At 42.7% G+C, this 20,442-nt stretch overlaps 1 pseudogene; it reads left to right on the top strand.

Annotated features, from left to right (window-relative positions):
* Positions 1-5,579: 5,579 nt before the first annotated feature.
* The window catches only part of LOC149178917 (ras-related protein RABA1f pseudogene), a 117,619-nt pseudogene continuing 102,756 nt past the window's right edge, over positions 5,580-20,442 (top strand).

The following is a 20,442-nucleotide window of genomic DNA, read 5'->3' as shown; positions in this document are numbered from 1 at the left end:
CCACACCAAGGATATGATCCAATGGACACATCAAAAAATAAAAGTCCTTGGAACAGGAGGTCTCATCATGAGCCGGCCTGTCCACCTTTCACTCCTTCCTGGTGAATGGAATTATGATTCATCTGGTTACCAAGCCAGCACAATGGCCTCCATTCTGACATCACAAGGCACTTTCCTAGGCATACATAAAGGATTATGGTTCCAAAGGGTGAAAAAGCAACTTTGAAAGGTTATAAACACCTGTGGGCAATAGATCTCTGTTGATGGTATTGGAGTCATATTTTTCAACATCAATAGTAATTATAAACCATTTTCTTATTTCTTTATCTTTATTTCAAAAGATATTATGTTCCCAATTCCCTTTGAACCTTTTATGCATGAAATATCGTTTAAAAAAGTCAATCATAACGGTTTAAGTGAAATAATGACCGCATAGCATTTTACCTACGTTAGCTGTCCTTTTCCCTTTTTCACATCACTCCATAGCATCTCCATATCTATTCACGATTTTCATCTTAAGCCTCGATTTCAGCAACTCAATACTTTTTGTGATCTTGTCATGAATATGTACACCTTGCCCTTTTTACACTGTACGATTGCCGTCTAGTACGTCGCTCCTCCATTTAACCGGTCGAGGACGACCTATCATTTTTTAGGGGGGCGCGGGTGACTTCCAAAATACTCTTGCATACATGTCAGTCTTTTATTTGGGTGTACTAGACTGCATCAGATCCCTTAATAGCAAGTTTTAACGGTATTGATGTTAAAAAAAGGGTATTATCCGATATGCACAGTTTGCTGTTCCATTGTTATCTCTATGTATTGCTATGTAAAAATAACAGTGTGCATAACTTAGACGAAATGGGACGACGATCAATACACAGCGAGCCACAGGTACTAGCAGTTTCCGATGCTGCACGAGAAATTTTAGTAAGGGCTAGAAGGATCGCATATTTTACATGACTACAACAACCCCATGAAACTGTGGCTATCGATTTTTTGCAGAATTTGTAGAATGATCTTTCCATAGTAAGAGGAATATGAATAACAATGATGGATACAGTAATTGCCAAGGTATATGGACTACCAGCAATCGGACCCATATGGACACATAAAAAATTGTGACTTCAAGATGCCATGGCTACCTTTTGGGATGAGGGACATAACCTAATTGTCAAAGGAAAAGGAGTCCAGCCTTCATCTCTGGGAGAACCATGGATGGAGCTGGCTAGAGTAGTGCAGAGCTACATTACATGCGACGGAAGAAAGAATGTGGTAAGACCACGCCACCTCAAATTACTAGCAGTACTAAAACAGAAATGTGCTGTAAATTTGCCTGCATATTTAAATTTTTTTGCTGCATGATGCTGCTCAGAGCATAAAAAATCCCACCATATAGATACTGTAGTGAGCCACCATTGTTTAATTCGATTGATAGTAAGTTATAGCCTTGCTCAACAACATACCAGTTGGGAAGAATTGGTGTTTTCTATAGATGGGGGATTAGCCTTACCTGTCCCAAAAAGAAATAGAACCACCAGCACAACAAACAAACCGCAAAAACGTAGACACCCTTCCAGATTAAGAACAAGCAGGGGAACATTTGAGAACCTCCAAGGTAGCAGCAGCCAACCCTTAGAATTACATAGCTCTGAAAATGAACAACCCTTACAGTTGGAAGGAAGAGACAACCAAGAATCAGAATTGGAGGAAGAAACAAAGCATACTAGTGAAGAAGAGAGGGAGGAAGCGGAACTTCCCTTAACCCCCAGCGCAAGTCCACCACAAAACCCATTACAGGAGGATGAATTGGCCCAGATTTTGGCCAATATGAGTGAATATACTGAGCTCCAAATTCTTCTCAACCTTAATATTGAAGCAGAGCAATCACAATAAAACTTCGCCCACAGCAAGAGTATATCAGAAGAAATAAATGATGAAGTAGAAGTAGGAGCAAAAGCCACTTAGGAAGTGGCAGACCAAACTAGGGTTACCTCTCCAGAGGAACCTAGTCACGACAATGCGAACATAGAAGATATGTTCCAAACAGAAGAAATGGAAACTAGCCAGAGCAAAGGCACAACCCTTGGAGAGCAAAATCCAACTGAGCAGCCGAGTCCAGTAAGAATAGAAACAGTTAGGGAAATAGCTGATCCTCTCAAAAATAAGAAGAGCCAAATTAAGAAGTTGCAAAAGGAACAACAAAAGCTACAAAATTTAGTGAAACAACTCAGACAAAAGATAAGGGCACTAAAAAGGGGGAAAATCTAAAGAAGAACCCAAAAAATAGTGAATGCAGCTATTCAAACTGAACTCCATGATACAAGGGCCACGGAGACTCAAACTGAGCCCATACTCATTCAAAACGATAAGGAATAGCATGCAGCACAGACCTCACGCATTCCATTCCATGATAAAGGGACGCAGACTATAGGCACTCAGTCTTGTAATAAAAGTACCCAGATAGATCTCCAAGCTAAAGATGTTCTGATATACAGCGATCCTGGTATAAAAAAACTCCAAGAGGACCTGGCACAGGCTCAACTGACCATAAAAAGGCTTGAGGAAGAAATTGTTCCTCAAAAAAGATACCAGAAATTACAGCAACAATTGAGGGACATCAATGCATCAGAAAATGAAGCCTTCGATAAATATTGGAGGGCAGAAGAAAGAGCTGAAGAGATAAAGAACAGACTGAAAATAGTCATGTGTCAAATGGATACTCTCTATTCCTTATATACAGATGTTTTAGCATGCAGGTCCCCTGCCAAAAACTATGCTTTATTTTTGTTAGAGAGGTATTTACAGTTAAAAATTAAGGCTGTTAGGGTAGGGAAACCTATAGAATTAAAAACTGTTGAGGATTTTATAAACTGCTGCAAACACCATGGAGTAAAAGTTCAACAATTACTCTATGAGTTTTATTTACATAATTTTATATTGGAAGAAGAAATGGAGAAGAATCCCAGTCCTTTTGTGGGTGATGTATAGTTTCAAGTGCTCATTTCATTTGCTGTTAACCAGTTGAAGTGGCTCAAAACCCATAGCACTTTCAGAGGCAAGAAAATCGGTTAGACCTTTGGGTTAGGGGTGAAAACCCATTACAACTGCTGGCTAAACATAAAAGTATAATGCAAAAGGAGGGAGTAATCTAGAACTTGGGACCTATCCACAAAGGAATTGTCCAGCAAGGGATAGAATATTTGCTCTCTATCAAAGAAAATTTCTTGGTAGCAGCTAAATTTAGATGGAAGACTTCCAATCGGAATATACAGGATAGAGAGCCATCCAACTACAAAAACTTTAAATTATCTGCAGATCGCCTGGTTACCTAGAGTAACCTCATCTTGAGAGAAGGCCCGTATTAGCTAGGTTGTAGGTTTCGAAGCCCTATTATCTGGTATCCTGCAAAAGGGTATAAAGCCATATATGAATTTCCTGAAGGGTAGACAGGGCCCATCTTTGAAGTTCTGGCTAAAAATCATGGTTTTAGACCACTTCATGACATCCCCTCTCCAGCCTATTCTTTGACTGCTTTGCACACAAACTACATGGTTTTCATGAGGGCATGAAAAAGGGTAAGCAGGGGAGTGTGTTGAGCTATGGAAAAGGTATGAATTTGACATTTATTTCCTTATCTTTCTCCTTAATCATATCTCCTTTATATTCTAAGATGATAATATATCAAAGAATTCTAGCGAAAACTAGGGAGTTATTGATTATTGAAATTTAGTTAATTATTGTCTTTTCTCATGCAGGAAAGAGAAGAAATGGAAAATTACCATTCTGGAGGAAAAGACAAAATAGAGTAACTGTTGTTCCTTCACCAGGAAGCCGTATCTAGATAGCAGGTCAAGATTGGAGTGCGCAGTTAAGGATAAGAACGGAAAAGATCACAACATTAGCGCAAAAGACAAAGAGTTAACTAGAGTTAGAAGATTGAGCGGATCCCTTAGGATCTCTTGATCTTGAGGGATCACTATTACTAGTCTATCTGCTATTCCTGTTTTATCTGCCTGGCCATTATAAAAGGGACAACACTTGTAAAGAATGGGGATTCATCATCATTATTCAGAACTTACTGTTGTATTTTTACTTTGATCATCGACTCTCGTTGATTAAAACAGAGTACGACTGGCTGTAACCATTTTTTCATATGATTAATACATAATCCGGTTGCTATTATTTCTTCTATACTGAAGTAGTTCGGTGATTCTTCACTAGCGGCTAAGGGCCTGACCCTAGTGGATCCACTTGCTATTCTGTACCATTCCTTTACGATATCTATTGTATGATGGTTTAGTTTGATTTTTGTTTACTGGAGTCGCATTGCTTTACTGTTTCTTGTTTCTAGATTTAAAGAATTGCTCCATTATATATACTGTAACTGAATTGCGTTGCTGTTCCTTCTCGTCATAATAAGATTATTATTCTCTGCAACTATATTGTTATGCTGTTCATCTCAATTACAGAGCTTCGCTGTTCATTCCAGTAAACTAACTTTGTTGTTCATTATAGTTTCATAAGTTCCGCTGTTCATTTCTACTAAATAGCATTGTTTTTCATTTCCTTTCTGTAAGCATTTGGTTTTGCCTTTCATCGTTGTTACAGTTAGCATAGTTATTCCATTTCTATCAGTAACATTATTGATTTAATTCATTGTCATTTCCAATCGGTCATTTAGTGTGGAGTGTGAGATCAACAACTGTAAAGGACATTGGCTATTACTGTCAGAGTTCTCAGATTGAGGATCTTATTTATGTTTGGTTTCATTTACATCAATTAAGAGAGGAAGGAATCCTTGACTGATAATTTCTGTTAATTTCCTGAGTGAATGATTTAGTTTTAGAGCATTGAGTTTCTTTTAATTGCAAGTAAGTTTTATTTCAAGCATCCGTTTACTCTTGTATTCGAAAGCATTGTACTGCAATTTAGAAACATTACTCTTGAAGAAATTTCCGTCACATACTGTGTACACTCTTGAAATAGAAAATCTTACCCTGATTGATAATTAATGTAGGATAAATAGGAGTTAAAAAGACACCTTTTATCACTTAACACTTATCACTCGATTGCCTGAGTACGTCCCTCCATGCAAGGGCAAGGCCAAGGTACCAAAGGATATCAATGAGAGAAAGGTTCCCTTGCAAACCCCTCTGTTGCTGGATGAGATTGTTTTTGAAGGACCGCGCTTGGGGCAGGTTCCTTTGTTAAAACTTGAAGACTAGGACTTCGTTGATCATGATAATTTCCCACACCTGGCGAATGAGCAGTTGATGTGTCACATTATCGACACAACCCACGGAATGACCACTTTGGAGCCACGGAGGTGGCTCAAAGGAGTAGACAAGGCAAGGTTGCTCAACTTGCTTTGGGTGCCACACTACAACCGCACCCTGGTTACAGTATTGGTCATCAAGTAGCTGCTATGCTTGGTGCATGATGGGTGTTTGTGGCTGGAGGAGCCAATACCCATCACTGACAGGTTGATCCATAGGATCACATGGTTTCCTTACATAGGAGAAAATCTGGCCATGATATTCGTCAGAAAAGGTGGTGAGCAGGCCCTCGCAGAGGCCATGAAAGAGAAGTTTAAGTTAGTAAAGAAGCCGCGTGGATATGCCATATCTAGCATCTGTGACCTTGCTGTAAAGGTGGTTGCAGATATTTTAGCAGGGAAGGTGATGAGGAAGTGTAACGCCAATGAGGTGCCGACGCCTGTCATCGTGCTAGTAGCCCAGTGCGCTGAAGGAGTTCAGTTCAATTGGGTAGACTATCTCCACGGTGAGTTCCTTGCAAACTGTCGCGAGGGACAAGAGCTCAGCAAGACATTCCACTATGCATGGATCTTGCTGTCTATTTGATCCAGGTGGATGTGGGTGGCCACCCACCTATCCCACTTGGAGCCCCACAACTGTCTCTTTCAGTTTTTCAGTTTCCATAATTGTAGCACAATTTACTATTTTTAGCAATTTTTTGGGTCCTGAATTTCAGAGCCGTTTTGAGGCCCTAAATGATGTGTTTTGGGAAATCTAGGAGCAACATGGGTCGGTGGACCGATGTTTCTCTTCCCAAAGTTGTAATTCTTGGATAGATCTTTCTAAGGAGCTATTGTACGTGTCAAACAGAGATCGTATGCCAAAGTTACGACCCCGGGAAGTTGATGTACCAATTTACCCAAATGGGGCCCACAGTTTGGCGTTTCATCTTCTAGGGTTATGTTTTTGAATGTTTATGGTTTTCTATTGTTTCTCAACAATAAATAGGCCTTCGAGCCTCATTGTAACACAGTTCAGAGGCATGTAGCCGCCACATCTCTTCTCAGAGATACACTACCATCACCCTAGTTGGTTTATTTCCGTTTCTGTTTGTAAGCATATTTTAGTATTTTACATAGTGAAATGAAGTATTATTTCCATTGCATCTATGTGTTGATGGTTATCTCTGTAATTTTTTGCATTCCTGTTTAAATCCGGATCAGTGGTATCAGAGTGGTTTGCTTTTTCTCTGTTTTTCTTTGCATGTCCCCAGCAAGGTCAGGATATAAGGAGTTAGGGCTTGAACTGGTCAAACCTTTGCAAGACCAGCCCCGCAAATCCTGACGGCCTCCCATGGCGGATGAAAAGAAAGACGAGGGGGCAGGAGATCTTATCAAAATCTTGCTCGAAGAAGCCCTCGAGCGGTAAAGGAACGCGATGATGGACAACTTTGCCCAGATCCTTCAGCGGCTACCCAGAGGCGACGCATCGGCTTCCAGAAGCTACTCTAGATATGCCACGCCCTTTAAGGTACAAGTTAATTTTGAAATCGCCATATTCAAGGGTCAAATATATGCAGATGCCGTACATAAATGGTTAAATCTACTAGAGGGGTATTTTTCTGTTCATGATTTTTCCAGTCGGGAAAAGATTATTTTCGCTCTTCTCAAAGCAGCCCCCCACGTTAAGGACTGGTGGGAAACCTACTGCGAGTAGAAGGATGAAAGTACGGGCTCACTATTTTCAGCCAAACCCACTTGGAATTCATTCTGGGATGCCATGAAGGAGCAGTACTACCCTGTCAAAAGCTATGAGGACAAATACATAAAGTGGACCACATTGCGACAGGGAAGGGACCAAGATGTGTTGGAGTTCACAAACATTTTTCATACCCTTCGCATAGAGTTGGGTATCAATGATTCTGAGCTACATTTAGTACTAAAATACCGTGGCTGCCTACATAGATACATCCAGTAAGAGATGGAGTTCCCGAACATCTTCTCGCTCGGCATGGCGTACTGATACGCTGTTAAAATCGAGCAGAAGTTCAAACAAAAGAAGCAAGACTTTGGATCTGCGAATTAGAAGACCAAAGGACAAAGCCAAGGCGGGGTGACCCAAGAAAACCTATTGAAGCCACAAGAAAAGAACAACACCACAAAGTCAAAGGACACAGGAAAGTGGTGTGAGTTCCATAAGAGCCCCACTCACAACACAAGTGAGTGTAGGACCAAGTAGTCGCTGGTGGCTGAGTTGAAGGCTTCTGAATCAGATGCATGTTCCGACCTTGAGTTAGAACCCAACAAGGGGAATGGAAAAGGGAAGAAGATCATTGATGCGGAGCCCAGCGCCACTATTGCCACCGCTAAGATCCAAAAGAATGAGCTCGAAGATCCAGAGGAGCGGGAACGTCTTTTCCACTCACAGATGTGGGTGAAGGTTTCGCCATTGCAATTCATTGTTGACAGTGGAAGCCAAAAGAACCTCATTTTAGCAGAGGTCGTGAAGTGGTTGGGCCTACCGACTACACCACACCCGCAACCGTACAGTATCAGGTGGCTTCACCAAGGACGAGATCTTCGAGTTCGCTAGCAGTGCCACCTTCCCTACAGCATCAAGCCCTTCACAGATGAGGTATTGTGTGATGTTACACCTCTGGATGTTTGTGATGTATTATTAGGCCAACCATACTTGTGGAGGTGACATGCTGTGTATGAGTCAAGGCCTTGCGATGTTATTGTTTCTTTGGGTAATTCATTATACAGGGTACCAGAGGTAGCCCCACTTACCGCCATCACTTTGATCGCTGCTAAGAAAGGCAGCAAGCTCAACTCACAGACTGGGAAATTTATTTTTTGTCTGGTTTGCTGCCAAAGTAAGGGGAAGATCATTGCCACATCCATGACCCCCGCAAAGGGTTCCTCCACGCAGCAGCAGCAACAAAGTGATATGGTCATGACAGAACACAGGAACAACTTCTCCTCACCCACAAGGGTACCACACAAGTTTCAGGTGGGCAACAAAGTTTGGTTGCATCTGTAGAAATAATGCCTTACAAGAGCCCATCAGAAGCACTGACCACTCCGACATGGTCCTTGCACCATTACCGAGGCTATAGGAAACAATGCTTTGGAGCACAACATTCCCCCTTTCCTTCGCCTACGCGAAGTGTTCAATGTGTACCACCCTCTACCATGCTTCCCACCATTGCTAGACACATCAAAGGTTGCAGAACAGCTCACTAGGGACCAAGTTCAACAGATGGAGGAACTCAATGCAATGGGGAACATTGCTTCCTAAGGGGGGAGGAATGATCCAAATGGATGTTGGTGGCCACCCACCTATCCCACTTGGACCCCCACAACTGTCTCTTTCAGTTTTCAGTTTCCGTAATGGTAGCACAATTTACTATTTTTAGTAGTTTTTCGGGTCCTAAATTTCCGGAGCCATTTTAAGGCCCTAAACGACGTTTTTTGGGAAATCTAGGAGCCACATGGGTCCATGGACTAATGTCGCTCTTCCCAAAGTTGTAATGCTCGAATAGATCTTTCTAACGAGCTACTGTACGTGTCAAACGGAGATCGTATGCCAAAGTTACGACCCCAGGAAGTTGATGTACCAATTTACCCAAACGGGGCCCACAATTTGGCGTTTCATCTTTTGGGTTAGGTTTTTGGATGTTTAGGGTTTTCCATTGTTTCTCAATAATAAATAGGCCTTCTAGCCTTATTGTAACACAGTTCAGAGGCATGTAGCCACCACATCTCTTCTGAGAGATAAGCTACCATCGCCCTAGCTGGTTTAATTCCATTTTTGTTTGTAAGCATATTTTAGTATTTTACATTAATGAAATGAAGTATTATTTCTGCTGCATCTCTGTGTTTATGGTTATCTCTGTAATTTGTTGCATTCCTGTTTAAATCTAGATCACTATTGTGCTGGTAGCATGGGAGCTGCTAGAGGAAAGCCAATTCCCTTTGGTCGCACCAGACCTACCAGAAGCAGCGAAGTATGCTTCGCTGTGGGTGACCAAGGACGCGCAGTGCATCAAGGACAGCAAGATCTTCTGGATCTTATTGGAGATGAACATTCGTATGGCCATCAATCGCAGACCACGGTTATCACCTACGGTGTTTGAAAACCTACAGGGCTACGCAAAGTTTAAAGCAGATTTTCACCATGTGGCCATCAGGGTACGGAAGGACCTTGCGCAGAAATGGTATGACTTTCCTTATCTGGCAACGGATGACGCCATTGATGTAGTACTTGATCGCTGGCTGACAGAGTGGCGCACTATAGCAGACTTGGCAGTGCGAGGGAGCAAGTCCGCCACGCAGAGAAAGAAGGAGGAGGCCAAGCTAAAGATGACACAGCTGGCCGAGAAGAGGAAGAAGGAGGCTGTTGATAAGGCCTAGGCGGAGCGCAATGCCGCTCAATAGATAGAGAAGCAAATGGGTGGAACAGAGCAAGACTCTGACAAAGGCACGAGGTCGCCTTCACCTGAGATAGAGGAGGAGAGGAATGAGTAGAAAAAACAGCACGACGTGGACCCACAGGCGACATCTGCCCGCATCAAGCGTCCAAGGGAGTAGGAGAAAGGAGGGTTCAGGAAGAAATCAAAGGCTACTAAGATATTGCTGGACCCAATCATGCTAATAGAGGGCGACTTGAATGATATTGGAGACACGGTGTGAGATGTCACCGCAGAGGCCCTACAATAGTGTGAGTAGCAATAGCAACTAGTATTGGGGGCTATCTAGACAGGTCTGCGGGAGATGTAGACCTGCGCGTCACAGGCTGGCACGGTGTCTACCAACCTTGCTATCGGCATTTCAGAATCTACCAAGATGCTGCGCGCGAAGTCCTCTAGCGCAGTAGTGTTGCCTGATGGAGCACTGACTATTGAGAATGAAGTTGACAGGCCCACTGTTAGTGCCCTCAAGGGAGTAGGATTGAATCTAGTAGCTCTCCTCGGTGAAGCGCTCCACCTCTTGTAGGATGGAGTGATTGTGGAGCTGAGGGCCTACAAGCACCACGCCTTCTAGATGATTAGTGAAGAATAGATTAACAATGAGCAGATGGCACTACAACGAGACTCTTCCATTGCCACTGTGACCAAGGTGACCAATCAGAAAAAGTGTATAATGCAGGTCGTCGAGGAGGCATGCCGAATGGTCCCAGATTTGGCCATTCCTGAGGAAGAACTAGTCGAGGTGCACGTTTGCAAGCTGGCTACAGGGGTGAGCAATGCTCGTACAAAAATGAATAGGGTTCAGTTGGAGTTGAACCTGCAGATCACAGAGTTACAGTTAAAGGCCCAGCCTTCAACTCCTCGAGAAGTGAAGGAGCAATGAGCAACCACTGTCACAAAGGCAATAAAGGCGATTGACAATGCAGTAGCAGACTGTACACAACTCTTTGAGCAATCGTTCGAGGTCCTGACAAGCTTGTAGGAGGACCCTAATGTACAACGGCTGGAGACAAAAGCACGCGAGCTACAACAGTGCTATGATGAGATTAAAGGTACAACATGAACCGTCATGCTCACACGAAGATTGGTGAAGCTGCAAGAGGCCAAGTAGCTGAAAGAACAGGTGGATGCAACACTGCACAAGGAAACAGTGATGAAGGCACGACTGAAGCCCTAGCTGGATGATGCTTACACGGTGATAGCCTCTATTAAAGGAAAGCTTGTGACTCTGCAAGCAACTCAGCAAAATCTTTAGGCCGACAGTTCAGGAGTAGTGACCAAGCAAATGATGGAAGATGCGAAGCAGATGGCTGCACAGTGCACTACTAAGGTTGCGGTCATGCGGGTCGAGCTGGGAGGTCTTCGCGCAAAGATCTCCACGCCTGCCGAGTGACTCGAGGGAGAGTCATGATGTTTGTGTTGGGGGCCTGTTGGGAACGAGATCCCCTAAGGATAGTTTTGGGGCTAAAAGCACATATTTTGGGTCAAATTTTGTAATAAAGTTGTAAAGACTCTGCATTTTGTGGTCGTAGAGCGCGAAGGTGTCATGAGTCATATAGGGTTTTCTGCCATTATTTTGTAAAGTAAAGTCAGCTGTAAAGATCTACCCTTGGTCTGCAGACCATGGGATTGTATAAAAAGAGCTAAGTATGTAAGCTCTAAGTAGTCTTAACGAGTCATGAGTTGTAGAAGAAATCTTGAGCGATAAGGAGAGAAGTCTAAGTTTTGGGTCTTAGTGTAGGTAGAGGCTCTGCAGCTGAGTGCGTAGAGACCTAGGGTGGAAGTCCATAGCTGAGTGCGCGAACCCTACAGCTGTGTCTGCAGGGCAGATAGAGTATGTAATCATCTGAAGATATTAATACAGAGAAGCATTCTACAAATTTTCTGTCTTTGTTTCTTATTAATGCATCTTATCATATTGTGTAGGAATTTCATTTATAATTCTTATGTGATGCGCGAATGTATGTAATTACATTGGTTAATTTAACACAAGTAAGAATATTTGTTTACGCGACGCTAACTGTGATTGTTTAATAAGATAATTAAGACTCTTAAGATAACTTGGGAATCTGTTCTATACGCTGCTTTAGCAGCGCGAAAGTACCTGAACCGCAGGGTAGGGCTGCTCGAAGGCCAATCGTACCCCTTCGTGAAGGTACTGAAGGGCGGAATAAAGGGCTAGACAGACTGAGCCCTAGACCTTAACGACCTACATGAAAGCAGGAATAGGAGGAATAATCCGACATCACGACCATCTTAGGGTGCGGAAACTTGGTTCCAACATCGCCCCACACTTCTTCGGGTGAGACTTTGGTCCGCACTCTGCGGGCTGATGTAGAAAGGGCCAGTAGTGTAGGGATTTATTTGGCTAACTAATGCTGAACTTGGGTTGGTCCCCCCCAAGCCAACACACATCACTCAAAAGAATGTTGAAACAATAGCTCCCATGTCATAAACATAGTCGCGTCCAAGAAGTAAATTGTAATATAAAGGGTCTGGGACTACCATCACATTGAGATAAACAATTTTTCCTCCCAAAGTAATAAGAAACTGAGGAAGGATCCCTAAAGGTTGACTGGTTCCTTTGTTAAAAGCCAACAGATTTTGGGTAACAGGCACAAGTGGCGGTGAAGCAAGCGCTTTCCAAGCAGTGGAGGAAAGGATACTCACAGATGCACCTTCATCTATAATAGTCCCAGATACAATCATATTATAAACCTGTACTATGATCTGGAAAGGAACATAAGAAGGAAGATGGCATCTTGCCAGTTGATTCCAATCAAAGGAAGTGACCAGACTACTTGGAGGGGGTATCATAAGAACGGGAGAATTACCCCCTTGAGTTACGAGAACGGGAGGATTTTCCTCCTATCTTGATGGAACAGGAGGGTTGCCTTGAAGCTCATTGGAATTTGAAGAAACAAAAAGAACCTGAGTGGTATCATACTCACTCTCTACGGGAAAGGTACGATTAACTGAAGCTGAAATCAAGTCAACTATTTTCTCGACCTGTGATTGGTCAGGTATAGACTCATGGGATTCACATTCAGAGAGAGTGGGTTTGACCAACGATTGATTTGGGTCAGTCACTTCATAAACTAGTGAAGGATTAAGGGAGAGTCCCCTGTAACTAGATGGAATTCACTGTGGAGAAGCAAGATGGTTATCAAACACTTTTTGGGCTTCATCCAGATATAGACAAAGGAGAATGGGGTGATTCCCTTCGCATAACCTACAGGGAAACTTAACCTTACCCTTCTTTCCACGAACTTTACTACCACTAGTTGATGGTGTGTCACCAGCATGATCTCCAGAAGAGTATGACACAGGATGATGTGAATGAGAAGACCATTCTTCTAAGATCTGAGGAATACCAAAACAGTTTCGAAGAAGATGGTCTCCCATACAAATTTTGCGAGGATATCGAAGTTTGTGAGGCTTATCAAACAATTTCTCATCAGAATTTGTATTCGAAGCAATGGTTGCTTGGTTTCCCCCCTGATGATTTTTCTTCTTCTTCTTCTTCTTCCCTTTCTTCTTCTTCTTATCCACCTGGTTACTAGTGTCAATACTTTCACCAGGTGAAGAGGAAGAATGGGAGGAAGAAAAAACCAACGAAGAAGGTAAAGGGTCAACTTTAGGATCAACTGGAGGTTGATTTTGTCCAGGTGGAGAAGTACTCGATTGTGGGGCCAAGGAGGTTGAGAAAAACCATACTTGCAAGCCGATGGTAAGTCCCGGAAGGGAAAATGTAGCCATATAAGGAGCACTAATATTTCCAAAAGGAGGAAAAGGACTAGGATTCCCATCAAAAGGAATTCCCTGATCATTGGACTCTGGAGTTGTTGCCATATGTCTCAACCTAAGATCAACTAAGGAGTGATGTGTAGGATGTTATCCGTGGTCAATTAATTTTATTTCAATCAAAATAACATAACAAAACAAAAGAGGGATAATTTAGGCAAAAGGCTTACCAAGTAACTGTGAACTGCAATATACTACCTTAGTAAACCAAGGACTTAACATATGTGTGCAAGAAATCTCCTCGAATGCTTTTTTCGGTGTATCACAGTATACAAGGCGGCTGACTCGGTTACCTATGGATGGATAGAAACCTAATGTAGTCCTCCCAAATATACCCGAAAGTACGTGGAGGCCTAATCTGTGTTAGCGCTGTCTAATGCGAAACCGCATAGTGAGAGCATTACTTTATACTTTTTGTACTATAACACCACCCTATATACCCAAAGGTATGTGGACGAGCTACGATATACTTACATACGTGGAACGAGGTATCACACTCAGAATGTATCGCAGATAATTAACGACAGCTGCTATGTTTTACGACACCGGAACACATCTTTAGCCTAGAACCTCTAAATGTTATGCGTTAAGTTACAATGCTCCATTAGGTTAATTGATATAACTTTTAAGTTGATCTTGTTTAGGAGTTTGTCTTTCAGGTTCATCGTGTGATGTCCTTGAAATTCCTAGAATGCAACTATGATGAGAAACATTCTTTTCATTTGATTTGAATAATGAAAACCTTAACTACAAGGGATAGAGCAATCATAATCTTTAATCAAAGAGCATAGAGAAAATCTAATGCAACTTTCCCTATACTATTCCTACAAGCACACACAAACTTGTAAATGCATAATGCAAGTTTTAATTTTCATTTCCCTTAATGTTTATATGAACAAAAGGAAACTAAATGCATAAACAATCAATCAATACTTTTTGCAAGAAACGAAGACTTTACGACAATTCCTTTTTCAAAGAAATGAAGACTTTACGACACTTCCTTTTCAGAAAATCCTAATTGATTATAAGCTAACTTTGAAAATGAATTGATAATGTTAAAGAAATCATTTAAGAAACAATAAACAATCAAGGCCAAAGTAGGTATAGGAGGAGAAATACAACTTGATTTCAGAACTGTAAGAAACATTGATCTTTCAGCAAACAAAATTAGAAGCAACTTTGGAAAAATCAAACCAAAGGTTGGTTTTTTAGTCTAAGAGGGATCAACGCAAGCTAGAGTGGGAGACAGTGCATTTCAGTGCACTGTCTCTAAGCTAAGGCTGCTCTGCAGCACACTGTTGTTGTGGGGAAAAATGCCTATGCAGGACGATCCTATCCACCTAAGGTGTGACAGTGCCTTAGCAACAAACAGATACAGCTATTATGATTTCTTCCTTTATGAAATGTGAAAGAGGGGAGATCGATAGACTTACCGTTGTCTTCCGTTTGTCCCTCGATCTAGATCCTCTTCTCTTTGGGTGTTCACAGCTACTTGCCTCCTCGCTTGCTCAAGAGAACAACTACTTGATTTCACGAGATCACAAGAGAACAACAACCTGTGACAAGAGAACAACTACTTGCGACAAGAGAAGAACACAACACAAAGGCAAATATTCATATTCATAAATGATTCAGGATTAGAAGTAAATCAAATACACTAATGCAATCATACAAAATACACCAGCATATAGGAAAGAACCAAGATAGCTTTATTGATTGATAACAAGGTTCAGGAAGAGATACAACCCAGAGGGCTCCAATCCAGCATCTCCTTCCTAGCAGAATGGAATTCCTTCTTCAGCTCCCTTCAAAGCATTAAGCACCCAATGTTTCCAGTCTCAAACCAACAACAATTCTTTGCAATAACAAAATTCCAACCTCTAGATCTCATGGAGGAGAGATCTATATATAGTTATTTTGGAGAGAGGATGAGTCAGCTTGAGATCTGACTAGTGTCCTCTCCCTCTCTCAGTTCTTGAGTCCACTTGGAGGTTCTTGCTTCCACTTGGAGATTTGGAACCTCTTACTCATCACCAGTCGAATTCCCTGAGGCAAGTGTCATTTTGGAAGCTTCCTGAGCATTGACACATTGAGGAATGAGCCTGCCACTTGTCCAAACTCGCTCAGCGCAGGTAGCTAGTGTTGGAGTTGACATTCAATGCATGTAGCCATTGTAGCAGTTGACATTCAGCGCAGATGCTCAGTGGAGCAGTTGACATGATCCTGAATTGACTCGTTTTTGAGTGGTTTCAGGTGGAGAACTTCTGTGAATTGCTGTGGTTAGTTGGCCTTGTTCCTCTAGGGGTAGGAACAACATGTTTAGGGACTTTGGATCCCTTAGATTATGGACATTTCATGCTCAATGCCGCAAGGCACAAAAATGTCTATAACAGTTGCCCCCTAAAGTATGAGGCCGTTTATCGGGTGAAATGTTTTATCCAGGAGGGTCCGAAGTTCATCCATTTGCTGGGAGGAGACCTGTAATAAGATACAATACAATAAATTATGATTCATACTTCTTTCATGATCTAGCTGAGGCGGGCATTCCCATGCTCAGCTTTATAAATTCAATTTTGTACATAGAACAGACGATCGTCTGATGGTAGACTGATAATTTTGGCGAAATTATCATCCTTTGAGTAGGATGATCATCTGCTGCAATGATGTACATGTCAAATGTCTTTATTTTTCCTGAATATATATCGCAGCCCGGATGGATGAAACTAGATTCGGGGTCTTCAAACTCGTTCGACCTTCACTCTAAGTACAAGTCGATCCATGTGAGAATTGCGCTGAAGTCGAACATGGAAGGACATCGCTTGATTACCGGTCAATGATGTAAACCGTTAATAAGTGCGAGAGGAATCACCGATAATGATAATGACCCTCAAGGTACTGCAGTACAATTCACGTGGTGTGAATAAAGGACTTGGCGTCGAACACCACGCAAAATCTTATGGTCGAAGGTCATTAATGTATACCTGTCGCCGGAAGTGAGAAACTTGCCATTGAGGCATGCAAGCTTCAAAGTACTGAAGGGGTTGTTCCTAGATCAACTTCTTGGATAATGAGCTGATGTCGACAAGAAGCGATCCGTCAAAGGAGGGCCTTGATGAATCCCACATCAGTGACACGGAACGGAGCTAATGATTTTAGTGGAGATGAAAACGATCTGTGACATATGATTCAGGGTGGTGGTCATGAATGGATGAAGGATAATGTATGGTAGTGGATGGGACCCGGTTGACTCTTTCTGAACGACTTCTCTTGAACATATGGCGACACTGATGCGATGGAACGGTAGAATTATCCCAAATATGGATGGTATGGCGAGACCATGGTGATGTGACTGGTGAATGAGACAACCCAACCCGATTGTGGTATGGAGGAAAAGTGTCATGTTCAAGAGCGACCTGCTACCATCAAAGTTTTCTCGATTTTCTCCCAATTTTTCGCCAGTCATTGCTGACCAGTACCTCTTTATTTTTGTCAAGCTTGAGGAGGATAACATATGCTTTTTCTATAACCTGCCCTTCGGGCAAGCCCATCGCTATGTTTTAACGAGCCTAGCGATAGTGAAACTCGTTCTCGTCTAAAGACAAGTTTGTCGCTATTTAATAATTTTAACAAGTCTAACGACAAGGATAACTCGGTCCTTTTCATTTTTAGAGAGTCTGAAAAGGTACATAAAGTTAACTCCAAAATTCCTTTTTCGTCATCTAATCCCTTAAGTCCGAAAAAGTATAAAACAATACAGAAGGGATGAGTTTTCGATAATTTTAACGAGATGAACAAAACAAGCGCTCGATCTTTTTGTGCAATAATCCCTCAGGTCCAAAAAGATTAAAATCTAGAGGAGGGATAGCTCTTCCTGTCCTTTAACGAGCTGGAAGGCCAAAACTCGGCAATCTTTTCACATTTTACGAGTCAATTGAAAAGAGCTTAAAGAAGACTTGTCTTTTGAGGAACGAGTGATAAACAGGGATAGCATCTGATTCCAGGTACAGGTTGGAATTTTCCAATCACGGCAGTGTCACAAGGATGGCTAGGTGAAATCACTCTTCGCAGCTGTTCCTCAAAATGGGTAAACAATCATATGGAGGTGAACGATCGGCCAAATGAAAAGTGGAGGTAGCAGGTGCAAACACGACCAAGGCTTTAATGGCTGATGATATTACATTCACAGTGGTTATTTACCGGGTAGGTTCATTTTTTAGTTAAAAATGAGCTTAAACACTGGAGGAAACATTTGCTCACTGCTTATATTTATTTTTTAACGAGCATGAAGACCGCGTTAAAACTGCTCGGATCTTGCGTTTATTTTTTAACGAGCATGAACTTTATGCTAAAACTGCTCGAATACCCAGTCATTTGATAAGAGTGTCTCATCAAGATTCTATTTTTTATGGAGCTTCATCTCACTAAGCTTTGCTCCCCATCCTTTCTTTATGCAAGTTAGGAAACGGCTAATCCAAAAAACAAATAAATAACCGTTCTTTGCTTGCACTCCAAAAGGTTTGCATGACCCCAGGTATAAAGTATGATTTCAAAGTTACCTCTACTTCAATTCCATCGAAACTTTCATTTCACCGGGAGAGGCCTACCTCTTTCAGGTTACCCAAAGATTGTCTCGTTAATCTTTCAAACAAAACACTTCCTCGGCAATGTCTACCGAAATAGACAGAGGTGAGTGACGACCCCCGCCCTCTCACATAACTTTGACAAAAGAATATTATTCCAGAACAACCCCTCTTCCAACCACGGACGGGGTACGGACTAGTCATATTCTCCCATGGAAACCTACCCTATACCCAAAGTTTTCCTGCCGAAGCAGGCCAGGACGCATGCCCCCTGGGTTCCAGTCATATTCTCCCAGATTACTCGCGCTCATCAGGAGGACGGACCATGGGTTGAGACACTTCTTGCATGAATAGACCATTTAGGAATGGCACATGACTATTTGCGATGCGTGATCCGGGAAACGAAAGTTGGTCTACGAGCTTGACCATTCTTCCTTCATGCGGAAAACACATTACTCTAAAGAGTGAGGAGACTACAGCTCCCATGCAATATATATAGTCTCGTCCAAGGAGTAGGTTATAATCCAAGGGTCCTTGAACGACCATCACGTTCATTTGAACGGTCTTCCCTTTCAATGTTATAGGCACATTGGGGAGGATCCCTAAAGGTCGACTGGTTCCTTTATCAAAACCTGATAGATTTCTCATCTCAGGTAAAAGCGCTGGTGAACCAAGCACTTTCCAAGCAATAGAGGAAAGGATAGTCACAGATGCCCCCTCATCAATGATAGTGCCAGCCATTACCATTCTGTATATTTGACAAATAATTCTGAATGGTATACTGGCTGGAAACCGGGGTCTGCCTAGTTGGTTCCAGTCAAAGGACACAACTAGGTTGCTTGGTGGTGGAACCGAATATACGGCCGGATATCACTCTGACGAACTTCCTTCCCGCGATAAAGGAATGGTGGCATTGCCCCCTTGTTCATCAGAGTCAGTGCTGATGAAGAGAATCTGGACGGTGTCATCTTTATTCTCCTCTGTGATGGTGTCATTCGAAGATGGAGCCTCTGAAGGAAAAACCGGGTCAACTGCCGTATCAACCTTTTGACTTTCGTCAGGCATGGATCCAGACGGTTCATCTTCAATGACAGGTGCTTCGGCTGACCACCTGGGCGGGTCAGCCGGGTTTTCAACTAGTGAGGGACTTGGCAGGAGTCTTTGATATCCAGGAGGGAGATGCGCTCGTAAAATCGGGCGATCTTCCAGAACTCTTTTTGCCTCGTCTAAGAAGGGACAACGGTGGATGGCATGATCGCCTTCACACAGTCTGCAGGGAAATTTAGCTTTCCCGCTCTGTCCTGGGGCTTCACTCCCACTAGTTGACGGTGAGCAGTCGACATGGCTATCAGAGGTCGATGCTACCGAATTGTGCAAACGGGGGGACCAGTCCCTTAGTATCCGGAGGATACAGGGACAATCTCTATGGAAGTGGTCTCCCTGGCATATGATGCATGGCGATTTAGGCCTTACGAGTGCCGTGTGTGGATTTTTGTTAGATGACACTTGTTTGCCCCCAGTCGCCTTAGGCTCCTTCTTCTTCTTTTCTTTCTTCTTCTTCTCCTTCTTCTCCTTAGGAACCTGGTTTTTTGTTCGACCAGTTCCGTCAAGTGAAGAGGAAGGAAGGGAGGAAGATGAAGTGGAAGGTTGGGAGGCAACTCTTGTCTGATCTAACTATTGACTCGACTGTTCAGGAATGGTGGTATTCTGAACGACATTGGTTGAAAAGAGCCAGACTGGTAGGCCAATTGTCAGTCCTGGAAGCGACAATGTGGCCAAGTGGGGCGCACCAACATCTCCCCAAGAGGAGAAGGGACTAGGATTTCCACCAAGAGGAATTCCTTGGTTGGTGTGCTCCATCTTTTCAACCTAAAGATGAACGCAGGATTAAAGGGTGATTGTTCCGTTTAAAATAAATTGTTAACGACGCTTTAGACACAACTTGCTTTTTTAGTTTTAAAGAGTTGAGAAAAAGCTAAAGATGACTCTAGTCTCCTTCGATGTTTTAACGAGCCCGAAGTGACAAATGCTCGGATGGACTTTTTCTGTTATAGAGTCTGAAAAAAGGCCAAAAGAAACTGCTCTGGAGTTCTAGGCAGAGGGTGTGCCAAACTTTTCGCAAAACCGCAGAATACTTTTTAGGGTACGGGCGGTCGATCTTTGTGAATGCTGTGTTCACTGCATTGCGATCAGTAGGGCGGCCGACACGGCTTCCTAAGGATAAAATATATATGCCTATAGGGGTCTCCCAATATATACGCGACGGTACGTGGGAGCACAATCCGTGCTAGCGCTATCGTCACTCAGGAGGAATCACCCACCTTCCACA

The sequence above is a fragment of the Pinus tabuliformis genome, chromosome 4_1 (assembly GCF_031772625.1).
Source record: "Pinus tabuliformis cultivar Carrire ecotype Pingquan chromosome 4_1, CPIR1, whole genome shotgun sequence".
NCBI lineage: Eukaryota > Viridiplantae > Streptophyta > Pinopsida > Pinales > Pinaceae > Pinus > Pinus tabuliformis.
Note: the sequence above shows the minus strand (reverse complement) of the source record. Positions and strands in the feature narration are given on the sequence as shown.